Source organism: Chiloscyllium plagiosum, unplaced genomic scaffold (genome assembly GCF_037043375.1).
Source record: "Chiloscyllium plagiosum isolate Xiang-an unplaced genomic scaffold, Cpla_swu_hap1 HiC_scaffold_25, whole genome shotgun sequence".
In the NCBI taxonomy this organism is placed as follows: domain Eukaryota; kingdom Metazoa; phylum Chordata; class Chondrichthyes; order Orectolobiformes; family Hemiscylliidae; genus Chiloscyllium; species Chiloscyllium plagiosum.
Genome location: NW_028270163.1, coordinates 40147258 through 40160607, shown reverse-complemented (window position 1 = coordinate 40160607; position 13350 = coordinate 40147258). Strand labels below are relative to the sequence as shown.

General features: G+C 40.7%; 1 protein-coding gene across 3 annotated transcripts in view; it reads right to left on the bottom strand.

Annotated features, from left to right (window-relative positions):
* The window catches only part of LOC122562191 (transcription factor MafG), a 52676-nt gene extending 39781 nt beyond the window's left edge, over positions 1-12895 (bottom strand). The window contains exon 1 of one of the 3 annotated variants that reach the window (XM_043714850.2): positions 12765-12895. The gene's annotated coding sequence lies outside the window, so the exon portion shown is untranslated. Of the gene's footprint in view, positions 1-10988; positions 11071-12764 lie in introns of those variants that run through there. The other 2 variants (XM_088000636.1, XM_088000635.1) reach the window with 2 other exon arrangements.
* Between the last annotated feature and the right edge of the window lie 455 nt (positions 12896-13350).

The window sequence follows — 13350 nt, the reverse complement described above, 5'->3', positions numbered from 1 at the left end:
GCAATCACATAAAAAGAAAAACAACTTAACACCAAATACAGTATGCTGTATGCCAATAGTCATGTGCAGAACTTTGTGCAAAGGTGCCTTCACTGTGTGAAAATTCACCGGTGCTCAGTCAGGACCCCAGCAAAGTCAAGTGTCTACTGACTAGAATGTCTATACATCTGTAAAAATAGGACATTGCAGTTTTGGGAAGTGGGTCAAGGTATTTCTACTTTTGAAAAATTAATAAAAAGAGCACAGGGAGCTTTGGAAAGTGCTTGGTGGAAGCAAAAAAAAAAAAAAGGTGCATAATCAGCAGGAATGCCAGAGAAAAAAAATATATGTTCACCTCCGAGGCTGTAATATTAAACGTTTGTACAGATTCCCAACACATTCTTAAATAAATGTATAAGATTCCAAATAAATTAGAACAATAAGCTCTCCTGCAACTAAATGATTAGGAGATTTAAAATGTCTTTTTCCCCAACCGATTTGAAAGTTGGAAGTGTTGCTTCGATTTTTGAGTCATGTTTTGCATGTCAAACTAAAGCAGACAACCAAGATAAGATTCTGAGGTCTGAGATTTGTGAAGTTTACCATCTTGTACACAAACTTCAAGAAAAAAAAAACACTTTGGCTTTTGATCCAAACTTGGGCAAAAGAATCAGAGGAGAGATGTGTTTCTTATAAACATAGTAGTAGCAAATCACAGATCTGGAGCATATTGACTGAAAAAGGGTGGTGTAAGCAGAACAGAAGTCTTCAGAAATGAAGTGGATAGATCCTAAAGCCAAATTTGCAGAGAAGTGAGTGAAGGGAAAGGAGGGATTAACTGCATAGCTTTTAAAAGAGAGCTGTCACCAGGAACGAGAGGCCAAACTGAACATTTTCGGTGCTGCAAAACTACATTAACTCATTGTATGTTTTTGTTAAATTTGCAAAAGAGAACAGATTACTAAAATCAAAGATGTCAGTATAAGGGAGATGCTATCATACATTTTGAAGTTGAGCAAATATGTTGGTTCCTAGAGTTTCAAAATTAACTTTGAAAATTTCAGAGGGGTGTATTCAATCATGTGAATACTTCAGGATAACAGCCCTATTCTTTAAGAGTCTCATGTAACTACTGAGTTGTGAAATCATTTGCTGAACTGAAATGGAGTGATCATGCGAGGATCACAGCATAGTAACAAATCCCAATCAGTGGTAGAGATATTGTGCCAATTTTCAGTATTTGATTGCAGCATTATAAAAGGATTGAAATGTATTAAGTTTCATTCATTGTGAATTTGCTAACTGATCTTGTAAATAGACTTTATTTATAGACTTAATAAATGGAGTAGGTGGGACTTGAAACCGAGTCTCTTGGCTCAGAGGTAGGGACATTACCACTGTGCCACTAAAGCCCCCATAGAGCTCATTTGAAAAAGCACATAGATAATGTTAAACATTTGGGTGAAAAGGACACCTTCATCAATTATAAGAACAATGAGGGAGGGGAAAAAAAACCTTTAAAACAGAAGGGCCTGAAACAATCTTCGAGCTGCACAGGACTCCAGTAAATTAACTGACATGGGTCAAGAAACTATCTGAAAGCAACAGAACAGTGTGGACCAGTGTCAAACTTTGTCAAGTTATATTTGGAAGAAAATACATTTCTCCCAAATGGGTTTTTAGGAATTTTCAGAACATCAACACTTCCAAACAGTTGTGTGGGGTGCAGTTGCAATTTACTGTATATTGTAGCTCAGTGTCAGAAATAAGACATTTTTTAAAAAAAAACAGAATCATGCTTGTGTTTTAAAAAGCATTGCCATTTTCACCTCATCTTAACTGTTCAAACCAAAACGCTTCCTGCAATGAGAATATCAACAAATAATTGTGCTGGTCTTATTTTGTATCAGGTTACAGAGGGACTATCGTGAATTTTTAACCTTGAGTATTCAAAATGTGCTCAAAACATCTAATAGAAAGCCTGTACGGCCATTAGGTAATAAAGGGACCTCTATAACAATTAAACTATGCAACACTTTCAGAGCCACACTTGCAAGTTCTTGTGTATTAACTGGCATTATCATAGAAACCCTTACAGTATGAAAGCAGGCCAATTGGCACATTGAGTTCACAGTGACCTTCCAAAGAGCATCCCACCCACAACCTATTATACCTTCTCCCTGTAATCTTGCATTTCCCATGGAAAATCCACCTAGCCTGCACATTCCAGGACACTGCAGCAATTTAGCATGGCCAATCCACCTAACCTGCACATCTTTGGAGCGTGGGAAAAAAACATACAGACACAGGAAGAATGTGCAAACTCCACACGGTCAATTACCCAAGGCTGGAATCAAACTCGAGTCCCTGGTGCTGAGAGGCAGCAATGCTAACTAGCAATGAGGTGCAGCACAGTGGCGAGCACTGCTACCTTACAGCACCAGAATCCCAGGTTTGATTTCAGCCTCGGGTGACTGTGTGTGTGGATTTTGCTCATTCTCCCAGAGTCTGCGTGGGTTTCCTGTGGGTGCTCCGGTTTCCTCCCACAGCCCAAAGATGTGCAGGCCAGGTGAATTGGCCATGTTAAATTGCCCATTGTGTTAGGGGCATAAGTCTGAAGGAAATGGGTCTGGGTGGGTTACTCTTCGGAGGGTCGGTGTGGACTTGTTGGACCGAAGGGCCTGTTTTCACACTGTAGGGAATCTAATCTAACTGTTAAACCACCATGCTACCCTTTTACTTTTCCTCAGTTATTGAAGTATTACCTTATAAAAAAAGTTAAGTTGCCACAATCCTACTCAACTACAGAGCTGGTCTCTCATTAGAGATATGACTGGCGGTGGCACCATAATAGCATTTGCTTTAAACAAAATCATCATACAGCATTAAATAATAAATTAAGATTGGGGGTTATATTTGAACAGTTTCAAATGGAATTAAATATACTTTCATTTATAAAGCACTTGTCACGACCTTGGGACTTTATGAAAAATGGAACATTTTTGAAAATCTAGTCAACCATCATGAAGTAAGGAAACATTTCAGGCAGCAAAATACCAAAATCAAAGATATAAACAACCAGATAACTGTTTCAAATCCAAATCCTACCTTAACTTCACAGTGTGCAAAGCTGAAATTGTCAGCTTAGATTGTGCACTCAAACCCCAGAGAGGGGCTAGAAACCACAATCCATTGAATCGTGCCCTTGACTTAGCAGCAGCACTTTTGCTCAAAATCACGGGATTTGAATAAAGACCAAATGGCACATGCCTTCCAAAAGAAATAAATTTTGAAGACTGTCATATTACAGAATGTACCTATTTCAACAGAGGGGTATGGCTGTCCAAGGTTCCAACACAAACATGAGAAGTGAAACTGTGTGCGTACTCAGATCAGCTTCAAACACTGAGCTGTACAGTATTGGTAACAGACACTTCCTGCCTGAGTTATTTATGCACGGAAAATCATCTTGAACTATAATCTGCCATTTACGAGTTGCTGGTCTTCAGCTTCGTACTGAACATGAGTTGGTACAGAATTGCAAAGGAACAGGAGCAGGAAGAGGTCAAATGGCCTCTGCGCCAAAATTCAACAAGATCTTTATTGGTCAGAATATGTAGTACAGGAGTTGGGAGGTCCTGTTGTGGCTGTACAGGACGTTGGTTATGCCACTTTTGGAATATTGCGAGCAATTGTGGTCTCCTTCCTATCGGAAGGATGTTGTTAAACTTAAAAAAGGTTCAGAAGAGATTTACAAGCATGTTGCCAGGGTTGGAGGAATTGAGCTATATGGAGAGATTGAATAGGTGAGGGTTATTTTCCCTGCAGCGGAGACTGAGAAGTGACCTTTTAGAGGCTTAAGAAATCATGGGGGTGCATGCATAGAATAAATAGACAAAGTCTTTGAATTGTATATTCCAGTTACATCAAAACTGGGGTGGGGGAGTAGGTTTAGGGGGAGGGGAGAAAGATATAAAAGAGACCTAAAGGACAACTTTTTAATGCAGAGGGTGGTACGTGTATGGAATGAGCTGCCAGAGGAAGTGGTGGAGGCTAGTACAATTGCAACATTTAAAAAGCATCTGGATTGGGTATATGAATAGGAAGGCTTTGGAGGGATATCGGGTGCTGGCAAGTGGGACTAGATTGGGTTGGGATATCTGGTCGACATGGACAAGTTGGACCGAAGGGTCTGTTTCCGTGCTGTGCATCTCTGACTCTGCATCATGACTGACCGTCAACCCTGATGCCACTTCTTCACCAGGTAACACTAATGAATCTGAAAATCATAGCAACAGTTAAGTAGTCATACAAATGGCTTGACATAAAGACTACACAACAATTCAATTTTAATTCAGAACATATTAAAAATAAACAGTTGCACTGTACCCAGTAATCTTGATATGAATACCAACAATATGCACCACAGGAAACCAGTTTCCTGCACACCTAAAACCACTACTCTTGCAAGCAATACATGCGCCCATCGTCACATACAGCACCCCTTTGCCTGGTCTTGCTTTTTCAGGACAGTGTCGATCCATACCACCAGCCTCATTTAAAAAAAAGGTACCAAATGCCAGTCTGGGTGGTAATCTAGAATACTGCATGACTTGTAAAATCTCAAGTCATACCACAGCACATAGCTAAAAACGAGGTTGGGACAGGATAAGCTGCATATTAAATGCAGCTTTGCATATTACAGTGCCTACTGAAACATCTTGGCCTTCCACACAAACACTATCACATTCCAAGCACCATTCATTCTTGTAGTGTGGATTACAGTTTATTGCCTTGATGGAGGGGGTGGAGACCGGGATGGTATTTGTTCAATTGTGCAATTCAGATGACTCAGCAATCCCACCTCATGTAAACTATCATATTCTCTATTTACTTTTCCTAGTAGCATACAAACATAACTCGCTTTCTTCCGTGCAGTACAATTGAGGTTAAAGTATATTCCCAGCAAAAATGCAAGAAAGTACAATGCACCCTCATCACAAGGATTTAAAAATATTTCTCTTCCTTCCTCCCACACAAAATTTCCGAGAAGGCAAGAAATCTGGCCTCTGTGGTTCCTTTTTCAACCACAAGTAAACAGAGGCAATCCAGATGCCTTTCCCTCCCTGTTTAGAGGAATGTTTTGCCTCTCCATACCTCCACACCCCTTTCCTCAGCTAAAATAACACGAGATATATTCTAACAGCAAACCATGCAACTTGAACATGGCACACTGCAACATCAAACCTTGAGAAAAATTTGTAAGGGTTTACTTTAGGAATGCACTTCAATCTAAATCTGTCCAACCAATATTCTCCAACCATAGAGAGAAAACAAAAACAACCGCACACCAACCCACTACAAAGAACACTTCCACTTTACTATTTGGAATTCATTTCTCAACGTGGGACTTTCCTCATGGTAAGGAAAATTTGCTCTCGTCCCGGAGGACTGTAAGGCTGCTCTCTGAGAGCAAGGACTGAAGGGGCAATTAATCAGAGAGTCACCACACCCCAGGTGGCTTGAGAAATCAGGTCCTTCATGATTATCTTAGCCTGCATGGGAAGTGAACCCACTCTGTGGGAGTCACCCTGCATCGCAAACCAGCCCACAGTCAAATTAAAACCCACATCATCAACTTTCCATATTCACTGAATATGAAAGATGGCACAGAAAGGTGGATCGACTGAAACTAGGTCAGAGAGTTCACATAAGCATGATCAGTCTCAGCTGAATAAAGAAAAATGGCAGCTCCAATGACTGGGATGTCTTACTGCATCTCAAAAGAAAGCCACAGCCAAGCCGGTCTCAAAATATTGCAGCTGAAAGCAAACGGGCAGACTGAAATAACATTAACAACACAAGAACAGAGGGCACAGTGCAAACCCAGTTCCAGCATAGGATGTCCTTGCCTGATCCAGCAGATGGTAATTGAAGACGACAGAAGTAACAGATAGGCTGACCATACCCAAGTGGACAAGGCACCAAGTCTAATGAGGTGCATTCAAGGGTATGGAGAGGAACGAGAATAAAACCTGCAGAAGCACTGACAACTTCGAAGTCTTCCTTAGACTCAGTTGAGATCCCAGAAGATTAAACAATACAAAAAAAAAATTTAGATCCTTGTTCAAAAGAAATTGCAAAAGTAGGCCACTCAGTTTAGTGTTGTGGTAGAAAACCTCTCGGAAGACATCATTTGGGACAAAACTCGTCACGTGAACAAATGCAGGTTAATTAACCAAAGCTGGCATGCACTTAAGGGAATGTCAAGTCTATCTAACTGGCTGAGTTGTTTTTGAAGCAATAAGAGAGCGTGTTGGTGAGGTCAAGGTCCCTAACACAGTGTACATGGACTTCCAAAAGACTTTTGATACGGTGCTACACAACAGAGACAAAAAGTATTAGCTCACAGAATAAAAAGGGACAACGGGAACAACATAGACAGAGTTGCATGAGCAAAAGAAAGCAACAAAAAGTGGTGATGGATGTTTTAAAAGGCTGGAGGAAGTGCAAAGCCCAGTTTCCTTAAGGGTCAGTGTTGCTTTTCCTGATGTACGTTATTAACCTAAATCTTGGTGCACAAAGGACGATTTCAAAGTTTGCAGGTGATATGGAACTTGAAAAATAGAAAGGAGAAATTATCAGCAGTGTTTCGCCTGGAGGCCCACTGAAGATGTTCCCTAGTAGGGTGACAAAAGGTCTGGAAATGAACCTTCCAGCTCAGCGAGCAAACCTACATCCAAAAAATTGCACTGCAAGAAGGGAAGAGTAAATTATGGCATGTCAGGCCAGGTTAAATGGAGAGAGTGTGTCCAATTTGTGAACAGAAAAAAATAAAAAAAGAGGACAAACAAAAAAAAAAGAAAACTTTTTCACAAGGGGACTGGTTGAGGCCTGGAACATACAGTCTGAAAGTACAGAATAGGCAGGTTCAATTTATACATTTCAATGGGTGTTAAGACTGGTAGCTGAAGAGAAACAATGTGCATGGTTACGTAGAGAAGGCAGGGGAATTTACCAGATGAACTGCTTATCCAAAGAGCTGATACAAACCAATGGACTGAATAGCCTCCTCCTGTGCTGTAGTAAATCTGTGTTGGTAAGGAATAATTTAATATAGCTGTTATGTTACTACTATACTTTCCTTTTTCAGTGTCTAAATTTGTGACATGAATTTCCAAGTTCACGAGAGACCCTTCATTCTTAAGAAAGTAAAACAGAAAATCATTAGCACTTTAGGTAAAGAAAACTCCTTGGGGTGCACAATGGCTCAGTGATTAACACTGCTGCCTCTCAGCACCAGGGACCGGGGTTCGATTCCAGCCTCGGGTAACTGTCTGTGTGGAGTTTGCACATTCTCCCAGTGTCTGCATGGGTTTTACTTCAGGTGCTCCGGTTTCCTCCCACAATCCGAAGATGCGCAGGTCAGGTGGGTTGGCCAGCTGCAATGCCCATATAGTGTTCAGGGATGTGTAGGTTGGTACATTAGTCAGGAGTGAATATAGAGGATTGGGTCTGGGTGGGTAACTCTTCAGTGGGTCAATGTGGATTTGTTGGGCCAAAAAGCCCGTTTCCACACTGTGGGGATTCTATAAAAATTCTATAAATCCCTTGGGGTACCTGACCTCTTTTTTTAAAACATTCTTGCGATTGAAGCAAGAATGCTACAATCATTAGTATTCATTCTGTATAAATTGTTACACTAGGACTCAGCATCATCAGAATACAGGCCAGGAAAAGTGAAAAGCACATTTTTGAGATTCTAGGCTCAGCATCTGCTTTTAAAATCCAAAAAGGTAAAATAAATAGTAATGGCAGCTTTTAAAAACTGGAGGATAACAGGAACCAGAAAAAGAGAACTAACAGGCTGTGGAAATTCAGATAATGAATACACGACTTGAAGAGGAAGTAGAAATTTAATTCTTCCTTTACCACCACCGCTCCCTTCTCCCCACAAAAAGCAAGCAGCAAAAGTGAGCATGTGCAGCCCAGTAATAACACACAGTTCTATCTGTAGCACAAACGTGTAAAACCTCAGAACAGAAATTGCTATCTGTTGACATTCAGGAAGGAAGGGCAGAGAGACAGTTATCAGCTGCACACACAGGTTGGGGTAGCACAGCAAACGTCAGCAGCAATAAGTGTATTTTTTTTCAAAGAACTAAACTTTTTCTTACCCTATATATCTTTCATTCTATTTTGAAGATTGTAGCAAAAAGACTTCAAGCAAAGCATTTGCAAGCTTGCAAAACAACCCTGACCACAAACGAAAAGCAAATAAAAGATGACGATAACATTCAGAAGGTTCTGATGAAGAGTTACTGGGCTTGAAATGTTAACTGCTTTCTCCCCACTGATGCTGCCAGACCTGCCGAGTTTCGCCAGCAATTTCTGTTTCAGATCGCTAGCATCCACAGTTCTTTGCTTTATTTATAAAAGCTGAAGACATTGGATGTCAGAAATAAAAACACAGGTTACTCTCGAAATTCTCCGCAGGCCAGTCAGCACCTGTGGAGAGAAAAGATGCGTTATCCTTTCAAATACAGGCCTGCCAATTCTGACAAAATATCTACAGCCCAGATATTAGCTGATCTGTTCTTTCCACACATCCTGACTGATATGCTGAATATTTCTATCGTTTCAACTTTTTACAACAGGTTGCCCTGCTCTTCTATGCACAAGTTCATCAATACCTTCTTGTGCTACAACACAACAGCTATTTTCCAGACATTCCCCAAGCTACAACAATATCTCCAAAATCATATTTTTGATAGAAGCAACAAGTCTATGAAAGATTGAAGACAAACAGTTAGTTTCAACTATTCCACTAACACTGCTCAGGATAAGCATATTGTTCCCCCTCCCACTCCCGAAAAGTCCTACTCAGTGGCTGTATGGTGATGTCCCCTTTTCAACAGAAAAGGTGCTACCTTCAGTATAGCTTTAATCCAATTAAAATTGTAGAACCATCAATTGGTTAGCGTACCTTAGCCAGTCCCACTTCCCCACCCTTTCCTCGGTAGCCCTGCAAACAGTTTTCTCTTCAGATAACTATCCAGTTCCCTTTTTGAAAGTGACAGTTCACCCTGACATTCTTAAGCAATGCATTCTGAACTTAATCACATACTGTGGAAAAAAAGCTTCCCATTCCACCCCTCCCCTTACCCCAGCCCTGTCCTCTCACCTCAGGTTCTATTGCCAAATTATCTTAAAATTTCTGAATGCAAATGTTGGTCATCAAGAACAATGTTCAAGTAGAGTTCAGTGTACAGCATATAAAACCTGCAGTCCAGTCAAGGCTAATTGAACTTGAATCACACAAACTGGATGGCTAATGCTGGAGCTGGTCCATCAAAACAACAAATTATCAACATTACTGAAACCTCAAACACAATTTCAGCATCACCTCATTGTTTCAATTGTCTCCTCACAACTCTGCTTTTCTGCTTGACAACTTTTAGCTCTATTTTTGTTCCAAAAAGATAGAAACAACCCCTCAAGTCCGTACGCCTGTCAGAAACTGGAAGAGTAGCAGGCCATTCAGTCCCTCAAACCTGCGCTGCCATTCAACAGGTTCATTCTAGATCCCTTACATCTACCTTCCTGTGTTTTCCACATAACCTACAATTCCCCAATAATCAATAATCTTTCTCAGCCTTAAAATGTACACAAGGACTCTCTTCCCACAACTCTCTGCGACAAGGAGCTCCAAACGGCTTGCAACCCTCAGCAGAACTCTCCTCTCAGTTTTAAACTGGTGCCTCTTAATGAAGGCCACACCCTCTGGTCTTCAATTCTCCCAAGAGGGAGAAACATTCTCTCTGCGTTTCCCTGTTAAGCCCCTTAAGTCACATATCTTTTTTATAATAGAGGCTTTTACATCAGAGGTAAGCACCAACATGCCAGTCTCAAGATTTCATAAACGTAACTGAAAATTAGTGCATCACTGAAACTTTCTCATTCCTACAGTGTTAAAACCAAAAGGTCCACAATACAGGTTTCTATACTAAATTTCTTCTTTCTCACGTGGGACCTCAAAAGAGTGTAAGGCCATAACTCCCTCTTAACAAAAAGAGTTGAAGTTTTAAAAATCCAAACTCTGCATCTTTAATTCTTCATTACAACTTTGGTACTCTACGCAATGGGTGTCAGCTCCTAACTTTCTTTTCCTTAAGGAAGCTACATGCAAGTCAGACGGCAAATTTAACTTATACTGCAATACCATATCGCATTTATTGAATTTAAGAATCCATTTTAAGTTGCTTGAAGATTTTTTAAAAGTCCAGAAATGACAGTGTTCAAGTTCCAGTCTTGTTAAGTAAATCTAAGCATCATTTCATAAAGTACAGCACAATGTCTACATTTAAAAAATCCCGAACAAAACATTAGAAACACTAATTTTAGTAACAGGCAAAACATTTTTGTGTGATAAAGTAGTAAGGGTGTGACTAAAACCAGGAGTTCAATCACCTTGCTCTGCAACCTCTCAGAAATTAGTTCCAGGCATTTGGCAACTGTGCATGTTGTTGTAACACATATGTCAGGAATACAATCAGAATGCCAGTGAATTACTAAAAGAAGGACTGAGTTCTTGATACAAACATGGAGTTGAGAAATATAGCCACACTATCAGACTCCCAACGTAGAATATTTGACTCCCAAACTATCAAATAAACAGACAATTAGGGGTGAATGAATACAAGCACCAAGTGTAATCGAAGCCTTTAAAAACAAACTACAAATATTCTTGTTAGAAACTTCATATTCATTAAGTATACCGACTATAGACTTTGGAAATGCCTGCTACAATTCAAAAACTTGGAAGTCAAGAACAATAATAAGACATCAAATGTCTAGTCTTGGCATAAATGTTTGTTTTATATGGGGAGCTTTAAAATACAGTAGCTATGTAGAAGGGATACGTGACAAAATGAAATTTGATATGTTGCTACCATAAATGATCATGTTTAATAAATCCAAGCATACTTCTTCCCTTCATGGAAGTTTACCTTTGTGCTGAGCACAGATGAATCAGTCAGATTCCTGCTGGTGCACTTGCACAGTATTATAAAATACTGTTGCAGAGAACAGATACCTGGAAAATTTAACAAGGGTGTAATTCACTCAGTGGAAGGGATCATATCAAACTGAAGTGATGTTCATCCAATTAACCAGTGTCAGCGAAATCGAGAGATTGAATTACATCTATTAACTCCCTCTCCATCAGGGTTGGGTATATTAAATACATACAATAAATTACAAGTCTTTTACAGATTTTGCTATTAAAATAATTCGCTAAGATGATAGAATTAAACAACAAGTTTAAATAGCTAGTCACCAAGTAGTTTTAGCACAGCTAACTAAATATTAGAAAGGTTAGACAACATTCTGAAATCACAGCTTCAGAATTTAAGTAAATTACATTACATATAATTAAAATAATTCACCTGGTAATAGGTGTATACAATAAGGTACAAATATAACCTTACATCACCTTGGTTAACTTGGACCACCAAATGACAATCCACCTCTAGAGTTAATTCCTGGCTGCTCTATTCTCTCTCTGTTTACATTTAAAAACATACTAAATACATAGTGGCTCTCCTGTACATCTGCAAGTGCATTTTAAAAATATTTGATCTTTGGAAAAGCCATAAAAAGATAACTACCATCTCACCTTCCTCTTTAATGCTAGATTTTGGAGTCAGGCTGATAAATCAACAACTGAGTCGCATACTCACACTGCTTTTCCCTTTCTGCCCAATCCAGATGCTTAGAACAATACCCTATAAATGAGGGTATTGTTCTAATTCACTCCCAAATTCCCCACTACCACCACAATTATCCCCGAGGACTACATGTGTACTTATGGTCATCTCATTACATCTTATGAGTCACCAACTTTCCTGCACACATTACAGAATACCACTTATTTACACTCAACAAGAGCCTAGTCAGCATGTTTGACTTGTACACATCTGTATAATTACTTTTTTGATCCTGTTAATAAGTCAGCTATTGACCAGTAATCAACAATTTTTAAAAATTCTTAATATATACATATTGCATTTTTGAAAATGATTTTGCAAAAGAAAATAAACCACTATTCATTCTCAGGAAAACATTTATTGCTAACTTAGTCTGGCCAGACACTTATCCCAGAATCAGCCAAAACAGGTGTAAAAAAGCAGCATGTTAAAAAAAATACAAATAGATAATCACACTATCCTTTTAAAGCAAAAGTCCCCTTTTATCCAACACAGGACACGAGTCTGCTGCTAGATGCTGCATCCTGAGTCAGCAATTCTTATTTTTATGTATACACATTTTAAAAGGGCAAATATTTTGAGTGTTATCACATACAACAAATGATCAATCTGCCCTGTTTTCTCCATTTGAGCAGAAGCATAGGTAGTAAATGCACTGTGTGTGTGTGTGTGTGTGTGGACCCTGAGTCAGCAGCTCTCTGATTCAGTGACACACACAGACAGACAGACAGACAGTGTGTCCAGAAGGTGCTTGTGAGACGCTATTGCAGTGTTTTCCTTGTGAAAGCAGCCTCCTTGTCCCCTCCATTGCAAAGCCCAGTGTCCAGGCTGCCTGGCTCAGGTTGGTGTGACCCTGATGATGAGTCAGCAGCTCTCTCTCTCTGTCCTTCCTTCCCTCTCTCCACACACACACTGTTACTGTTTCTATCACACACACACATTGCGTTTGCACACTCAGCAGAACGCTGTCGGTTTATGGCCCAGGCCCCCCCTGAGAGAGGCCGAGCCCCCACTCACCGAGTCCTGGGGAACTCCCCGACACAGCGGCGCGGCTCCGGGACGGCGGGGGGCAAGCAGGCGGGCGGCCCGGTTTCTCCCCTTTCTCACAATTGAAGGAATTTCCCCCCAACTCGGTGTTTGCGCTTGTGCCGAGGCCAGACGTCAGATGATGTTTTTGTCATGTGGCTTCATTCATGAAGCTCGACGCAACGGACAAAGTTTTAAAGGGACAGGCCCCCGGGAGTGCGGCTGGTGGGGGTGGGGAGGGGTAGAGGGGAATAAGGGAGGGAAGTGAGGGAGTGGGGGGAATGAGGAGTGAGAGAGTGAGGGGATGAGGAGTGAGTGAGGTGTTGAGTGAGAGGATAAGGGAGTGGGGCGGATGAGGAGTGAGAGAGTAGGGGGATGGAGATGAGGAGTGAGGATGAGGGAGTAGTATGCTGAGGGAGTGGGGGATGAGGAGTGAGAGAGTAGGGGATGGGGATGAGGAGTGAGAGTGAGGGGATGAGGGAGAAGAGGTTAAGGGAGTGGGAGGATGAGGGATTAGGGTGAGGGAGTGGGAGGTATAAGAGTGTGTCAGAATGAGGAATTGAGGGGTGAGGGAGTG